Consider the following 6,461-nt stretch of genomic DNA (forward strand, 5'->3'; position numbering starts at 1 on the left):
GGTCCCGGCCCGCCGCCCACGGCTCCGCTCGGCCTCCGCTGCTCCACCGCCCCCGGCTCCGCTCCGCCTCCTGCCTCCATCTCCGCCTCCAGCGCCGCGTTGCCGGCTGCTGGGTCTCGGGGCCGGAGCCGGCGCACCACTTACCCGCCGCAAAGGGATTTACGTAGCGGACCTCGTCACTGATTACGGACGCGAGGAGGTGGAGACGGCGAGCCCGACCGCCGCTCAGCAGCGGCGCCGCCGCCCAGCAACCCGGAGCCGGCAGCGGCCCCACGTAGTCCCACGTCAGCTCTGATGCGGTGGCCGCGGCCTCCCTGCCGACCCCGGACCAAAAGTAGCGCTGCAGCCGACCGAACCGCGTCCTCCAGCCCCGCCCTCCCCTCCGCTCCCCCACGCCGGGACGGCCTCCGGGGGACGCCCGGAGGAAAAAAATTCAGGCTCGAACTCCGCCCCCTGCCGGCCGCCAGCAGGAGTGAGGCGCCACAATCCAACAATGAAATGGAACCGGGGAGGGGCGGCGGGAAGGTGCGGGTCAGGGGGCGGGGCCTAGGGGTGGGGAGAAGAAAGGTCAGAGGGCGGGGCCAAGAGGAGGAACTAGCCTGGAGGTGGGGCGGAAGGTAGGGGCGGGGGCAAGGCTGGAAACCGGAAGCTGCCCGCGCAGCGCCGCGCGTGCGCCAGAAATCCAACGACTTGTCGGCCAGAGTAACGGCTGTTTTCAGGTCCTCAGGGGCTCGAGGTCGGTTTCTTCCTAAAGCCGCCAACCCCAAGCCAAGGTCCATGAGCGTCTCACCTCTGTCCAGGCTGGACTGCAGTGACGTGATCTCGGCTCTCTGCAACCTCTATCTCCCCAGGCTCAAGCGATCCTCCCGCCTCAGCCTCCTGAGTAGCTGGGACTGCAGGCTTGCTTCTTCTGACTTCTAAAAGCTGTCTACATACTTTGACTAGTGGCCCTTTTCCTCCGTCTTCACAGCCAGTCACAGCTGGTTGAGTCCTTCTCCAAAAGAAGCTTGAGCTCTTGAGACAATTCACCTGCTTCTTAGGGTCATTTATTGCAGTTTATCCCAGTATTTCACTGGAAATGCTCCGCATGCCGGGCTCGCTGGCTCGGGCCTGTAATCCCAACACGGGAGGCCAAGGTGGGAGGATCGCTTGAGCCCAGGAGACCAGCCTAGGGAACACAGTGAGACCCCATCTCTTTTTTTTTTTTTTTTTTTAGATTAGAAAGGTCGGCCGGGGGCTCAAGCCTGTAATCCCAGCATTTTGGGAGGCAGACATGGGCAGATCACCTGAGGTCAGGAGCAGCCTGGCCAACATGGTGAAACCCCATCTCTACTAAAAATACAAAAATTAGCCAGGAGTGGTGGCAGACGCCTGTAGTCCCAGCTAGTTGGGAGGCTGAGGCAGGAGAATCGCTTGAACCTGGGAGGTCAAGGCTGCAGTGAACTGAGATCGTTCCACTGCACTCCAGCCTCGGTGAGTGCAGAGTGAGGCTCCATCTCAAAAAAAAAAAAGTAATGGGATATCAGGAATAAAGAATAGCAGCATGGTTATAGAGTACAGTAGGTCCTCACTTAACGATAGGGTCTTAGAAATCATGGCTTTAAGCCAAACAACTTACAGCAGGTCCACAAAAAAACATTTCAATGTTGTCTTCATTTCGTTATAATGTTGATGACAACAAAAATCGGTTTCATTGTACGTTGTTTCACTGAAAACCAGTTTCTAAGACGGTATTGACAATGTTAAGTGAGGATTTATTGTATTCTTTCATATCAGTTACTGTAGTGTCAGAGTGTTTTCATAATTTTCACTGAGCAGGACCTAATCTAAATCCAATCTGAACCTTTGTTCAAATCTAATTTTCATAGGTCAAAGGGAATGTATCCGCAACAATTGTCTCTGTAACAGGAGTTCATATGAATCAAAAAGAACCAAAGGAATGGCAATTTCTTATTTGCAAAGTATTAGCTCTACTGTTTCCTTTCTTGCCAGTATTTTACTCCCATATGTATGTAGTCTTAATTATAAAGTTCAGAAAGCACAAACCATATTTTTTTGTTCATCTGTTTTTTTACAAAGATCAATACTGGAGGTGAGATACACATACTTGTAAGCCCATCAGTTCATGGCCTCTGCTATACCCTTGCTGTAAGATGTAATAGACTTAAAAACCATGCAGTTGGATCTGGGTTTAAATGTATGCTTGTTAGCTGTGGGCAAGTGTCATATCCTCTTAAGGGAAGCATAAGATTTTTAAATGGGAAGAAAAATAGTACCTACCTGTTAGGATTATTATAGATTTTAAAAAATATCTGCCATAAGATGAATACTTGAAAACCTACTCATGTTTATGTTAGTCCAGTGTCTAGCTTTTGGGGCTCCTCACCTAGGTGATAGTTAATTCTGTGTTGGGGAGGGACAACTAGGTCACCTACTTTTCTGCGAAAATACAGGCTGTCAGTCACACCCTTATCCTCCCTCCTCACTTCAAAATATCTTAAACTTTCCCTCCCTTTCTGGGTCGGGAGGAGCGCCTCTTTTTCCTCTCCAAATCCAACTGTAAGTTAGATGTCATTTCTTTCCCATATCAGATCTTGCTCAATTACCAAGAATCATACCTGCAGCCTTTTTCGTCCTCTTGGCTCCTTCTTTCCCTACAAATGTGTTAGTATCTTGCTTCTTGAAAACTGTTGGCACTGCTAGCACTATAAGGAAGGCCACAGAGTTGCCAATTCCAGGTTGCACATTTACATTTCATTTTTTGCCCATTTGCCTACTGTTCCGTCCCTTGCCATCCCCTCACCTTCAGATTTCTCTTTTTTTTTTTTTTTTTTTTTTTTTTGAGACGGAGTCTTTCTCTGTCCCCCAGGCTGGAGTGCACTGGCGCGATCTCGGCTCACTGCAAGCTCCGCCTCCTGGGATCACGCCATTCTCCTGCCTCAGCCTCCCGAGTAGCTGGGATTACAGGCGCCTGCCACCACGCCCGGCTAATTTTTTGTATTTTTAGTAGAGACGGGGTTTCACCATGTTAGGCAGGATGGTCTCGATCTCCTGACCTCGTGATCCGCCCGCCTCGGCCTCCCAAAGTGCTGGGATTACAGGCTTGAGCCACTGCGCCCGGCCACCTTCAGATTTCTCAAGAGAGGAAGGCAAGGCATGGGCTGTATTCACTTCCTCACCACCCACTTGTTTGTTATTTCCTGCCAAATTTTTGCCCTCTTCCCTCTCTTTTTTTTTTAATTTAATTTTTATTTTTATATGTAGACATGGAGTCTCTTGTCCAGGCTAGTCTGGAACTCCTGGGCTTAAGCAGTCCTTCCACCTTGGCCTCTGAAAGTGCTGGGATTATAGCCATGAGCCATTGCACTTGCAATGATTACTAAATCTGTCGCCTTTCTGATTACTAAATCTGACCACTTTTTCTCATTTTTCATTCTACTTGACCTATTTTCCTCATCAGATACTACCAATGACTGCTGCCTTCTTTTTTTAATGTATTTACTTAGAGGCAGAGTCTCGCTCTGCCACCCAGGTTAGAGTGCAGTGGTGCAATCATAGCTCATTCAGCTTCAAATTCCTGGTCTAAAGCAATCCTCCCACCTCGACTTCCCAAAGTGTTGGGATTACAGGCATAAGCCTGCCACCTTCTTAATATAGTCTCCCTCCTGAATTTTCATGATACTTGGCTCTTACGGTTTCACTCATCTTTGTCTCCCTAATGTAGACAGTTACTAATTTTCTGTCCTTGGACATCATCTTCTATACTGTCCTCAAACAGTATTTTCCTTAGTTATCTAATCATACCCATTTTTTTTGAAGGATAATTCTAAAATTTATACCCAAAGCTTCCAACTTCATTCATTAGCACCAGATCACATTTCCAAACACCTGACAGTTCTCACTTACATGGCCCATAAGCATTTCCAACTCATAGGTTCAAAACTACATGTCTTGTCTTCTTCCCCTTTCATACCTGAATCTTGATTTTTTTATTGTTGTTTTAGCAATGTTAATGGCACTTTTCAGCTCCTTGTCATCTTGCCTTTACACCTGGAAATCATTTTGGTCATTCTTCTACTCATGTCATTCAGGAGCCACATAGAAAATATTTTGAAGTGCCTGCTATGTTCCAGGCCCTGTGCTAAATGCTAAGTCCTGTTGCTTTTGCCTGTAGAAACTTGCACCCATCCCTTTTTTTTAATCCCACTATTACCCATCTGGTACTTCCAGTATAGTTCGTCCTAAGTATTTCTGTCTGATTCATTTTCCTTAGATACAGCTCTGGTGATGTGCTTTCTCTTAGAAAATCTACAGTGACTAGGAGGGACTGAAACTTAAGGAACAGAAGTGAAAGGAGACTGAATTATCTTTGGTGGCCTCTTGAATTGTGTACTGCAAGAATGTTTTACATATTTTTTAAAAAATGACGTTTTAATTGAAGCAAAAACACCAGTGAGATGTCATTAGCTAACAGAATGCAACTAAGTTTGACATGAAGTCCTTTGTTTTGTTTTGTTTTGTTTTGTTTTGCTTGTTTGTAGATAGGATCTTACTCTGTCACCCTGGCTGGAGTGCAGTGGTGCCGTCACAGCTCACTGCAGTCTTGACCTCCCAGGCTCAAGCAATCCTCCCACTTCAGCCTCCTGAGTAGCTAGGACTACAGGTGTGCACCACCACGCCTGGCTAATTTTTTTTTTTTTAATATATAGATGGGTTCTCTAAAATGGGGATATTGGCCAGGCACAGTGGCCCACGCCTATAATTCTAGCACATTGGGAGGCTGAGGTAAGCAGATCACTTGAGGTGGGGAGTTTGAGAACAAACAGCCTGGCCAATATGACAAAACCCCGTCTCTACTAAAAATACAAAAATTAGCTGGGCATGGTGGCGCATGATTGTAATCCCAGCTACTTAGGAGCCCGAGGCATGAGAACCACTTGAACCCAGGGGGTGGAGGTAGCAGTGAGCCAAGATTGTGCCACTGCACTCCAGCCTGGGTAATGGAGCAAGACTCTATCTCAAAAAAATAAATAAATAAAATAAAATAAGGATATTATTACTACCTGCCTCACAAGTTACATGAATTAAATTAATGCATGTAAAGTATATAGAACATTGTGCCTGGCACAAAATAAGCATTAAATAAACGTAAGCTATAATTATTATTTTATGACTTGGCCAAGTTTATTTGTTGACTTGTGTGAAATCTGAGAACTTAGAAGTCAAAATAAACCCCTTTGTTTTATAAATTAGAAAGTAGAGGCTGAGAGGTTTCAAAACATCCTTTGGCTAGTAGACAGTAATATTAGGACTAGAACCCTGAACTTGTGACTTTTAACCCTGTACTCTTTCCACTAGACCACAGATCTCAAGATTTAGCATTTTTCAAATGACTATCCTCTTTTGTTTATTTTACTAATTTAATACAGAGAAAAACTAGAAAATCGATTCACCTTAAAAGCATTTCTATGCAGGCCCTTTCTATTCAAACTTTAGGATTTGAGACTTACAAAGATAGTGTGCCCAATTTAAATATTTGAGAAAGGTAAAAACAAGTTAGTATAATATGTGCTTGATTTATGATGTCTTTGATTTGCCATTTGGCAAAAAATGTTTCATTCTATTAGAGAGTTAACAGTTCTATGTTCCAACATGGGAAATACCATTTTGTATGTGTGTTTACGTGCTTTTGGTTTTTAAGTTTGGTAAACTTAAACCTCTAAATCTGATGTGCTCTGTACTCAGGAAACTACTTAGAACTATCGCTAAAGGATATTATAATAAAAACCCAGGCTACTGAATTATTTAAAACTATAAGATTGCAGTCGTTAAACTAAGCTAATTTTTATTTATTTGTTTTTTTTTTTTGAGACAGGGTCTTACTCTGTCACCTAGGCTGGAGTACAGTAGTGCAATCATGGTTCACTGCAGCCTCGACCTCCCAGGCTCAAGCAATCCTCCCACCTCAGCTGGCCAAGTAGCTGGAACTACAGACATGTGCCACCATGCCTCATTAAGGGAGAAGAAAGGTATGAGGAAAAGAGGAAGATTGTTATTGTCAATATATTTCATACTGGAAAAGGGCTCCATGCCACATTTTTGTTCTGTGGCCTTAGCCCCTCTCTCAGCCTAGTTTTCTTTAGCTGTAGAACAGGGATCCTCGTACTGCATAAAGTGTTTGTGAAGAAGAATACATTAGCTAATAACATAAAGGTTTTAATACAGTGCATATTATACAGCCTGGCCAACATGGCGAAACTCCGTCTCTACTAAAAATACAAAAAATCAGCTGGGCGTGGTGGTGTGCCTATAGTCCCTGCTACTTGGGAGGCTGAGGCAGGAGAATCAATTGAGCCTGTGAGGCGGCAGTTGCAATGAGCTGAGATCACACCACAGCACTCCAGCCTGGGCGACAGAGTGAGTGAGACTCCATCCCAAAAAAATAAATAAAGCCTATCTTC

The 6,461-nt window shown here is 45.1% G+C and overlaps 1 protein-coding gene across 12 annotated transcripts in view; it reads right to left on the reverse strand.

Moving 5' to 3' along the window:
- CREM (cAMP responsive element modulator) overlaps window positions 1-500 on the reverse strand; it is a 92,269-nt gene extending 91,769 nt beyond the window's left edge. For 6 of the 12 annotated variants that reach the window (XM_012502780.2, XM_030797648.1, XM_030797647.1 and 3 more), the window contains exon 1: window positions 145-408. The gene's annotated coding sequence lies outside the window, so the exon portion shown is untranslated. Of the gene's footprint in view, window positions 1-144 lie in introns of all 12 variants that reach the window. The other 6 variants (XM_012502776.2, XM_003276044.4, XM_030797649.1 and 3 more) reach the window with 4 other exon arrangements.
- Window positions 501-6,461: the final 5,961 nt, after the last annotated feature.

This window comes from Nomascus leucogenys, chromosome 18 (genome assembly GCF_006542625.1).
Source record: "Nomascus leucogenys isolate Asia chromosome 18, Asia_NLE_v1, whole genome shotgun sequence".
In the NCBI taxonomy this organism is placed as follows: domain Eukaryota; kingdom Metazoa; phylum Chordata; class Mammalia; order Primates; family Hylobatidae; genus Nomascus; species Nomascus leucogenys.